The sequence below is a fragment of the Eumetopias jubatus genome, unplaced genomic scaffold, assembly GCF_037043125.1.
Source record: "Eumetopias jubatus isolate StellerSeaLion01/CBP00866 unplaced genomic scaffold, mEumJub1_p1.0 scaffold_4, whole genome shotgun sequence".
Classification (NCBI taxonomy): domain Eukaryota; kingdom Metazoa; phylum Chordata; class Mammalia; order Carnivora; family Otariidae; genus Eumetopias; species Eumetopias jubatus.
The window spans coordinates 131,875,999-131,887,865 of record NW_028274810.1 but is presented as its reverse complement, the minus strand read 5'-3'; positions in this window follow the sequence as shown (position 1 = coordinate 131,887,865).

The window sequence follows — 11,867 nt, the reverse complement described above, 5'->3', positions numbered from 1 at the left end:
TTATGGAAATTCAGGTTGCATCTAGTTGGGGCATGTAGTGACTTTTAACAGGTTACAAAATTCATAAAACCTAAGTGTTCAAAAATAGGCCAATTTTAAGACATAACAGATTCTTATAAAATCAGAAAAATAAATATAAATATAAAAACTGTGTAGCAACATGGAAAATGTTAAGATAAGCCACATACTAAATTGAATCTAACTTATGAATACAACTATATAAAAATTATGTGCTCAAATGAAAATAAACTGGAAAATTACATATATATATATATAAATGGAATCAAGTTTTTAGCATGGTTGGGTTATATGTTATGTAATAAAAGTAATTCTAATAGTTTTTTGCAATAAATGCATTTTAAGATTTAATCAACTTTGTTGACATAACATTTATATATACTTAAATTCATCCATTTAAAATAAGTAGTTCAAGGGGATTAAAGAGTATATTCATAAAAAAATGAAATCCTGCTAAATCCCTTCCTAAAATAAATAAAATAAAATAAGTAAAATAAAATATGTAGTTCAAAAGATGTGACAAATGTACAAACTGGTGTAGCTGCCACCAGATTCCAGGTATAAAACATTTCAATCAACTCAAAAATCATTTTATTTCCCTTTGCAGTACATCTCTTCATTCCTACTCCTGGATCAACACAAACTCTAATCTGCTTTCTGTCATATTAATCAGTTTGCCTGTTCCAAATTTCATATAAATGTCTGATTTTTTTCATTCAGTATGTTTTTGAGATTCATCTGCATTATTGCATGTATTAATGGGATGTTCCTTTTCGTTGCTGATTAGTATCCCATTTCAGTGTATATAAACAATTTGGCCATTATTTGCTGATGTATATTTGGTTTATTTTTAGACTTTTAACAAATCTGAATAAGGATATTTTGGACAATTATGTAAAACATTTTGGTTGGACGTGTTTTACTTCTCCTAGTAGAATCTTTGGTGGTTTGAAAGTAAGTAAATATTGAACTTTACAAGTAACTTCCGAAATCTTTTCCAAAGTGGCTATACCATTTTATAATCCTAACAATATATGAGTTCTAGTTGCTTTAAATCACTGCAAACACTTATTATTAATCTTTAATGTTAGCCATTCTCAGGGGTTCATGTTGGGATTAACATAGAAGATGAAATCAGCCATAGTACCTGGCTTGCCAAAACGTAACATGGAGGCCGCTGAGGGCAGGGAAGTTTTCAGAGAAGGGCGTGGGCCTTTGGAACGCCGAGGCCGGAGTGACCACTCTGCCGTGGGAATGCCGCAGGGAGTTGCCTTCCCCGAAGCTCTCTTAGCCCAAACAGCCGCCCTGAGATCTAAGTTGTGTGCATTGTCCCTTGGGCTGTGTTTAGTAGCACACGCAGATTAGCATATCTTATCTTTCCCGTAAATCCTCCCAGTTCCAGTAAGACCCCTTGTCACACATCATGTGCTTGAGAACCAGTGATAAGGATTTGTGATTACCCTGAAGGACCACTAAAAGCGGGAGCAAAGAAGAGCAAAGGGTCTTCGTCTCTGAGCGTTGACCCCCCCTTGCCTTCTCCTCTCTTTCCCAGCAAAGTTTGGAGTCATCTTTCACCGGTCGGTACAGGGATTGCTGGCCATTCCCGGCAGGTTCACACCATGAGAGACATCTCATCTGGGTTTTAATTTTTACTTCTCATAGTAACTAATGGCTTTGAACATCTTTTCATGGCCTATTTATTTTTTATTTAAATTCAATTTAAAAAAGATTTATTTATTTTAGAGAGAGAGAGTGAGCAGGGGGAGGGGCAGAGAGGAAGAGAAGCAGACTCCTTGCGGAGCATGGAGCCTGATGGGGGGCTCAATCTCACGACCCATGAGATCATGACCTGAGCTGAAATCAAGAGTTGGAGGATGCTTAACTGACTGAGCCACCCAGGCACCCCTTTCATGGCCCATTTTTTAAAAACATTACTTTTCTTATTACTGAGTTTAAAATTCTGAATAAATTTTTTTGTTATATATATGTATGGGAAATATTTTCTCCCTCTCTGTAGCTTGTCTGTTTTTTTTTTTCCCTAATGGTAGTTTTTGAAGTGCAGAAAATTTAAATTTTTTTAAAATGCAGTTCACCATTATTTTTTTTTTTCTGTTTTTCTTTTGGTCCTAATTAGGAAAACTTTGCCTACTCTAAATTTGTAAATATCTTCTTCTATGTGGTCTTCTTACTTTTAGGTTTATAATCCATTTAAAATTCTATTTTGAGGGTCCCCGGGTGGCTCAGTTTGGTAAGTGACCGACTCTTGGTTTTGGTTCAAGTCATGACCTCAGGGTTGTGAAATGAGTAGCATGTTGGGCTCTGCACTCAGCAGGGAGTTGGCTTGAGATTCTCTGTCTCCCTCTGTCCCTACCCCTGCTTTCTGTCACTCTCTCAAAATAAATAAATAAATAAATCTTTTAAAAAATGTCTATTTTGTGAATTAGGCAATGTCAGAGAAAGTGTTTTTTAAAAATGCGATATGAAGTTATTCAACCACATTCTTGAAAAAAAATCTAAATTTAATCTCAACACTTTTGTTGAAAACCTATTAAAAATGTACATATATAGTCTGTCTGAACTCTGTATTCTGCTATGCTGCTATATATGTCTACATAAATGATTCTTAAAACTGCAAAAGTGATTCTAGAAATATGGAAGGATTTAGCAATCCCTCAGAAACTTCAAGAAGTCCATAAAGTCTTCCTAATAAAATTAAGAAATTATTTGCCCTTCTTACTGTTAGTTACACTAGTAATGCAAAAAAAGAAAAAAATGCTGGGTAAAATTGATCATGTCTTAGTTCAAATTGAGAAAGTAGCATGAAACTGTATCAATAATCTTTGCATCTTCACCACCACACATTCTCAAAGGGGAAAAAATGCTCAACCCTATACTAAACTTTTTTTTTTTTAATTCTATGGGAGAAGTGGGAAGTACTCACAAAACAGTTCTGCTGCATACAAAGAGATGCTGTTTGTCTCAAGGAAAAATACTTGTGTAATGGTTAAAGTTCACAGCTAAACTAATTGTTTTTCATGGAACATTGTTTTTACTTGAAAAGATAATTGGCAGAGAAACCAGGATTATTTAGACTTAGGTATTTGGTAACATTTCCCTCTGGATGCTTGCAAAAATTTTTGATTGTTTAGTGTGCAGGAATTTAATTATAATGTGCATTGGCATGGATTTCTTTGGTTTTATCTGTTCGTGGTTTGCCCAACTTCTTGTATCTGTAGATTTGTATCTTTCATCAAATTCAGAAAGGTTTTATCATTATTTCCTTTAAAAAAATATTTACTTATTTATTTTAGAGCAGGGTAGGGGCAGAGGGAGAGGGAAGGGGAGAGAATCCCAAGCAGACTGAGCACGAAGCCCGATGTGGAACTCAATCTCATCACCCTGAGATAATGACCTGAGCCAAAATCAAGAGTTGGTTGCTTAACTGAGCCACCCAGGCATCCCTTAGCCATTACTTCTTTGAATAATCTTGTAGTTCCACTCCTTCTCCTCCCCTTGTAATACTTCTATGATATGACCATTGGGTCTTTTGGGTTTTCTTCTGGGATTCTATACAATTTCAATCTGTGTACTCTCTCTTGTTCAGATTAAGTGAATTCCACTGACCTGTTCTCCAGGTCATCTAATCCATATTTTGTCATCCCTGTTCTAATATTGAGACCAACCAGGAGGATTTTTCTAGTTTCTATTATGTTTTTCAGTGTTATAATTACTTTTTTTTTGTAAATTCCTTTTTTTTTTTCAGAGAACTTGTCATTTATTACTGAAGTATTATGTCTAATAGCTGCTTTGAAATTCTTGACAGATAATTCCAACATTTGATTCATTTGGTTTTGGTGTCAATAGACTGTCTTCTCTTATTTAGTTGTAATGTTCCTGGATCTTGTTATGATGGGTGATTTTTAAAAATTTTTTCTTTAATATTATGCCTTATGTGAAGAGACTTTGGGTCCTATTTAAATCTTTTATTTTAGCAGGCTCTTATTGGTTTGGATTTAGCACACATGTCCTAGCCTACTTTTGTGGGCTGTGGTTCCAATGACTATTTCATTTTCAGAACTTTTGTTTTTGGTCTGCTTGGTTTATCTAGTGCAATCGGGGTTTCTACTTATCCTTGCTGGTACTGCTGGTCAATCAATAAATAATTATTGAGCAATTATCTAGGAATATGTCCTAGGCAATGGACATCCAGTAGCAAATAGGGCAGCAAGATCCCCCTCCTTTGGGGTCTAATGTTGAAGTGGAAGAAACAAAATACATATGTAAATAAACAAATAATTGAGGGAATAGCTGAGGGAGAAAGAACCTAGTTTAGAGGATTTGGTATGAAATGGACTCTCTGAGGAAAGCAAATTGGAACTAAAACCTGAATAAGAAGAACCCAAATATGGGACAAATTTGGGAAAGAGCATTCTAGGCAGAGGCAAAGATATGCAAATGCCTAAAAGTAGACAGAACTTGGCATGATTATTATCAGGTAATGACTATGAACAGTTGGGTGTCAATCCTACTGGAAAGCCTCTGAAACTCAGAATTGTCCTTTCAGAAAATAAAAGAGAAGGAACATATGTTGACAAATTACAAATCCCATCTCCTGAGGGCAAGCCCCATTTCATGAATTGCCTGCAGATCTATATGTAACTATGCACAGCCAAGCAAGATCTTATGTTGCATAATCATAAAAACAAAAAGAGGGGAGAAGGATGATGACTGAATTACGGGATAATTTTCCTAGCTTCAAACATCCTTTAACATTAAAAAGTGGTAACATATCATATAAGAATATTCAGGGACACTTAGAGATAAATCTATTATCTATTGAGAATTGTTCTACTGGTTAAAATATTAAAGTTTCCTACTTTATTGCAAAAATTCCCCAAGTCAGACAAGTCACATACATTTTATTTCCGATTTATCAGCTAAGTATGTTAACTCACAGTAGAAACGGTCTTTATTAAATTACATTACTTATCTTTGCATCAAACACTTGTAAGTTTTATGCAGTATAATCCCAAAACCATCTTAATTACTATGTAATCATACAAATTCAATAGGTATACCTTGCATGATAAATCCTCATGACTGCCTGTGATTCACTTTTTGCAACATTCTTGCCTTTTTGCAGTAGAATTTGTGAAGACATAAATATTTTATTGTATATTTTTCTATTTTCAAAGAAAATGAAAGGCACATAAAGTACTAATACCATGGACAAAAAAGTGCATTTCATAGGGGCGCCTGGGTGTTTCAGTCAGCTAAGCATCAAACTCTTGAATTCTGCTCAGTTCATGATCTCAGCGTCATGAGATTGAGCCCCAGTGTCAGGCTCCATGCTCAGCAGGGAGTGTGCTTGAGATCTTCTCCCTCTACCCTACCCCACACATGCTCTCTCTCTCTCTCTCTCAAATAAATAAATCTTTTTTTTAAAAAAATACATTTCATAAAGTTAATGTAACACTGGCCTATTATGCCCAAAGTAAGCATTCTTTTCAAACTATATAGTTGAATTTTTAAAAATGCAAGTACATAAAAGAAATGGTACAGAAGAGTGTTATGGGACATCTCTGGAAGTAGAATTTAGAAATTTGTATTCTGAATGACTCACCAGCTGAGTAAACCTGAGCAAGGCATTTATTTTTTTAAAATCTAAGTTACTACCTCTGTAATAAAGGGAAAATAATTGTATCTAATCTTCAGGGTTACTTTTAGGATTAAAATAACATAATCCAACTTAAAGCACAATGGCCGGCACAATGTAAGTATTAAATGAATGTTAGCTATTATTATTATCATTATTCATTTAGACATATTATACTCCCTTAAGTTTCCTGAGTATGACAATATGCATAGTGCTTAAAACATTCTGAATACTCCAAAAGGTATGCAGTAATAATGGTCTCACCATTTCTAAAGGTTGCTGCCACTGGGGAAGGAAGCAAATACTGCTGTTGGTGTTTTTATGCCAACTAATAAACTTTATTCCTCAGAGGCTGACTGAGACATATAATCTGGTGTCTCAGTTGGTAAAGGTTTTCAGTGACTTTTCAGAAATTGTACAAAGGTCTACCTTTTATTAGGAAAATTGATCTTGCATCTTAAAGGTCAACAAAGTAAAGACTTGATTTTGGTTCCTAGGAATCCCACAAAATAAGTTGCATGTAAGACAGTTTATCTACTTTATGAGCTAACTCCATCTGTATTTGCACCTGTGATTTCTGGGAGCTTGCACATTTAGAGCATGCACTTAAAATGCTATGAGGAACAGAGTTTTAAAATTACAAAAGGTACTTTAAGAAAAGGCTTGTTTTAAGCCAACTGCACTCAGCAATAGAGGGTAAAAATGGTGCTACAGAGCAGGTGGCAGGGTGGAATTTACTGGTATAGATGCATAGTGCCATTCCCTTTAGCTAGAGAAAACATGAATGGCCTCACATTCTGGCATCTAGCCAAGAGCAAGAGCACTCTGCTGTCATATTCAACTTACCCATTCAGTTCAAGCACATTTCTCCAATGTTACAAAAATAAAAATTTAATGCACAAAGTTCCATGAAAGATGGCAGAGTGAATTCATGCTTTCATAGCCTCCCTGCCTGAAACCTAATGAAATGAATAAAAATAGAGATAAAAACTGCCTGTATGCTTGGGAATTATCAAAACCCCATACAATAAACCAAAGAATATCAGTCTGTTACAAAAAAAAAAAAAAAGAACAAAACAAAACCAAACCATGTGGATCAAGCTGATTATCATAGATATATCTCCAATTAAGAAGACTGTCTTGTATAAGAAATAAGAAAAGAAGTCCTAAATGGGGTCTACTAGGAATTATAATTGAGGAGATGAGTTTGGGGAGTAAACACTTTATGGGAGAAATGAGAAAAGCAACCTGTGGAACTAATTATACCACAGTGAAAGGGCAGGTGGATGGTAGAGATTTTTAATATATAGACATCTCAGGCAAGTCACATTATTTTGTTTGAGCTGATTTTCTTCCAAAAAGAAAAACCCATGGTACATGGGAAACTCTACACTGTAGTTTCTGACACAAATAACATAAGCAAAGAGAAATATTTGCATGTCTACACAGATCTGAACTTTCATCTGAGTGTTCAACTCCTTATCAATCAAAAAAGTGTGAAAATAAGAGAAGCCTCCAGATCAGAGTAGTCAATAAACTTAAAGAGAAATAGCTTGATGACAACATCTAACAGTACCCTCAGCTCCTTCTCTATATTACTCAGTCAAATAAATGATTAAGAAGGTATATAAACCAGCAATTCATATACCTAAAAGTTAATTCCTAAAGGACTAAATGATACCTCTGAGAGAGGGAGCCAAGGGAGAAAGGACATGGGAAAATATCAAGAGCAATATTTTAAAAGACCACTCATAGCACTAACATTATTCTTGAGCAAAGAATGAGTTCTGATGGGTTTCTCCACTTAAAACGAATAAAGAGGGTAAAGCAGGATGACACCAATGCCAACATTAAAAAATTCAGCAGGAAAAAAAAATTGGGGAGGAAGAAAAGGAGAAGCATGTAAATGACAAGCCTAATTACAGAGTAATTTCAGAACAAGTTATATAATGGTTGACACAACACATTTCACTATGCATTCAGGTATTGAGTACTACCTGATCAGGGAAACAAATCAAACTACAATGAGGTATCACCTCACACCTATCAGAATGGCTAAAATCAACAAGACAAGAAACAACAGGTGTTGGTGAGGATGTGGAGAAAGGGGAACCCTCTTGCACTGTTGGTGGGAAGGCAAACTGGTGCAGCCACTCTGGGAAACAGTATGGAGGTTCCTCAAAAAGTTAAAAATGGAGCTACCCAGAGGGCGGAGCAAGATGGCAGAGGAGTAGGAGACCTGGATTTCATCTGGTCTAAGGAATTCAGCTGGATAGGGATCAAACCATACTGAACACCTACGAACTCTACAGGAGATCGAAGAAAAGAATAGCAACAACTCTCTGAACAGAAAAGCGATCACTTTCTGGAAGCAGGGACCCAACAAGCGGCAGATCCGGGGAGACTCCCCTTCTTCCCACAGGCGGAGCGGCACAGGAGTCCACCGCAGCGATCTGCTGGGTTTGGAGACTCCACACCGAGTCAGGTACCAGAGAGAGAAACGCTCAGTCACAGGCCAGGTGAGCACAGAGTGCGGCCGGAGACCGGGGAGATGGGCGTGATTGACTGCTTTTCTCTGGGGGCTCACTGAGGAGTGGGGACCCAAGTTCTCGGCTCCTCCAGGGCAGAGATTGGGAGGCCGCCATTTTCACTCTCGTCCTCCAAAGCTGTAAGGAAAGCTTGCAGGGAACAAAAGCCCACGAGAGCAAACCTGAGCAAATTACTTAGCCCGGACCAGGCAAGGGCGGGGGACTTCTGCCTCTGGCAAAGCCATTTGGGAAACACAGCAATAGGCCCCTCCCCCAGAAGATCAGCAAGAACCGCCAGCCAAGACCAAGTTTATCGATCAATGAGAACGGCAGAAATCCAGTGCTAGGGGAATACTGCACATAGAATTCATGGGGTTTTTTTCTACCATGATTCTTTAGTCTTTCAAAGTTAATTTTTTTAACTTTTTTTTTTTAATTTTTCTTTTTCCCTTTTTCAACCAACATCTTATCAATCACTTTTTTAAAAAACATTTTTTTTTTCATTTTTAGAGTCATATTCTCTCCCTTCATAGTAGTTACCCTTATTTTTGGCCTAAATATATAGGTTGTTCTCTCTTTAAAATTTTGAGATACAGTTTCTTCTAACAGATCAAAATATACCCTAAATCTCTAGTGTATGGCTTTGTTCTAGTCTCGTGCCTGATCACATTCTCTCCCTTTTTTTTCCCTTTCTTTTTTCTTTTTTTTATAAATCCTCTTCTTTCTTTTTTCAAACAACTTCTTATCAATTCCCTTTATAAAATTTTTTATAATTTTCATCTTTACAGTCATATTCCATCCCTTCATCGTATCAACCCTTATTTTTGTACATATATAAGTTTTTCTTTCTTTAAAATTTTGGGAGGCACTTTCTTCTAACAGACCAAAATACACCCCAAATCTAGTGTGTGGCACTGATCTATGCACCAGCCAGATCATATTTGATCATATTGTGGTTTTTTTTTTGTTTTGTTCTGTTTTTGATTGTCTTTACCTTTTTCTTTTTGCTTTCTTTCCCTTTTTTCCCCCTAGTTTTAGGACTTTTCTGATTTGTTTAGAGTATATTTTCTGGGGACATTGTTAACCTGTTAGCATTTTGTTCTCTCATTCATCTATTCTCCTCTGAACAAAATGACAAGATGGAAAAAATCACCTCAACAAAAAAAACAAGAGGTAGTACCAACTGCCAGGGACCTACTCAATACGGACATTTTTACGATGTCGGACCTAGAGTTCACAATCATGATTTTAAAGAAACTAGCTGGGCTTGAGAAAGCATGGAAGTTATTAGAGAAACCCTTTCTGGAGAAATGAAAGAACTAAAATCTAACCAAGTTGAAATCAAAGGCTATTAATGAGGTACAATAAAAAATAGGGGTGCTAACTGCTAGGATAAATGAGGCAAAAGGGAGAATCAGTGATATAGAAGACCAAATGATGGAAAATAAAGAAGCTGAGAAAAAGAGAGACAAACAACTACTGGATCACGAGGGCAGAATTCAAGAGATAAGCGATACCATAAGACAAAACAACATTAGAATAATTGGGATCCCAGAAGAAGAAGAAAGAGGGGCAGAAGGTATATTGGAGCAAATTATAGCAGAGAACTTCCCTAATGTGGGGAAGGAAACAGGCAACAAAATCCAGGAGGCACAGAGAACCCCCTCTCAAATCAATAAAAATAGGTCAACACCCCAACATCTAATAGTAAAACTTATGAGTCTCAGAGACAGAGAAAATCCTGAAAGCAGCTCGGGAGAAGAGATCTGTAACCTACAATGGTAGAAACGTTAGATTGGCAACAGACCTATCCACAGAGACCTGGCAGGCCAGAAAGGACTCTCATGACATCTTCAGAGTACCAAACGAGAAAAATATGCAGCCAAGAATACTATATCCAGCTAGGTTGTCACTGAAAATAGGAGAGATAAAAAGCTTCCAGGACAAACAAAAATTAAAGTAATTTGCAAACACGAAACCAACCCTACAAGAAATATTGAAAGGGGTCCTCTAAGCAAAGAGAGAGCCTAAACCCAACATAGACCAGAAAGGAACATAGACAATATACAGTAACACTCACCTTACAGGCAATACAATGGCACTAAATTCATATCTTTCAATAGTTACCCTGAACGTAAATGGGCTAAATACCCCAATCAAAAGACACAGGCTATCAGATTGGATTAAAAAACAAGACCCATTGATATGCTGTCTGCAAGAGACTCATTTTAGACCCAAAGACACCCCCAGATTGAAAGTGAGGGGGTGGAAAACCATTTACCATGCTAATGGACACGAAAAGAAAGCTGGGGTGCAATCCTTCTATCAGACAAATTAGATTTTAAAACAAAGACTGTAATAAGAGATGAGGAAGGACACTATATCCTACTTAAAGGCTCTATCCAACAAGAAGATCTAACAGTTGTAAATATCTATGCCCCGAACATGGGAGCAGCCAATTATATAAGGCAATTAATAACAAAAGCAAAGAAACACATTGACAACAATACAATAATAGTGGGGGACTTTAACACCCCCCCTGACTGAAATGGACAGATCATCTAAGCAAAAGATCAACAAGGAAATAAAGACTTAAATGACACACTGGACCAAATGGACTTCACAGACATATTCAGAATATTCCATCCCAAAGCAATGGAATACACATTCTTCTCTAGTGCCCATGGAACATTCTCCAGAACAGATCACATCCTAGGTCACAAATCAGGTCTCAACTGGTACCAAAAGATTGGGATCATTCCCTGCATATATTCAGACCACAGTGCTTTGAAACTAGAACTCAATCACAAGAGGAAAGTCAGAAAGAACTCAAATACATGGAGGCTAAAGAGCATCCTACTAAAGAATGAATGGGTCAACCAGGAAATTAAAGAAGAATTAAAAAAATTCATGGAAACCAATGAAAATGAAAACATAACTGTCCAAAATCTTTAGGATGCAGCTAAGGCAGTCCTGAGAGGAAAGTATATAGCAATACAAGCCTTTCTCAAGAAACAAGAATGGTCTCAAATATACAACCTACCCTACACCTAAAGGAGCTGGAGAAAAAACAGAAAATAAAGCTTAAACCCAGCAGGAGAAGAGAAATAATAAAGATCAGAGCAGAAATCAAAGAACTAGAAACCAAAAGAACAGTAGAACAGATCAATGAAACTAGGAGCTGGTTCTTTGAGAGAATTAACAAGATTGATAAGCCCCTGGCCAGACTTATCAAAAAGAAAAGAGAAAGGACTCAAATCAACAAAATCATGAATGAAAGGGGAGAGATCACAACCAACACCAAAGAAATACAAACAATTATAAGAACATATTATGAGCAACTCTATGCCAGCAAATTAGATAATCTGGAAGAAATTGATGCATTCCTAGAGATGTATCAACTACCAAAACTGAACCAGGAAGAAATATAAAACCTGAACAGACCCATAACCACTAAGGAAATTGAAGCAGTCATCAAAAATCTCCCAACAAACAAAAGCCCAGGGCCAGATGGCTTCCCAGGGGAATTCTACCAAACATTTAAAAAAGAATTAATACCTAGTCTTCTGAAACTGTTCCAAAAAATAGAAATGGAAGGAAAACTTCCAAACTCGTTTTATGAGGCCACCATTACCCTGATCCCAAAATCAGACAAAGACCCCATC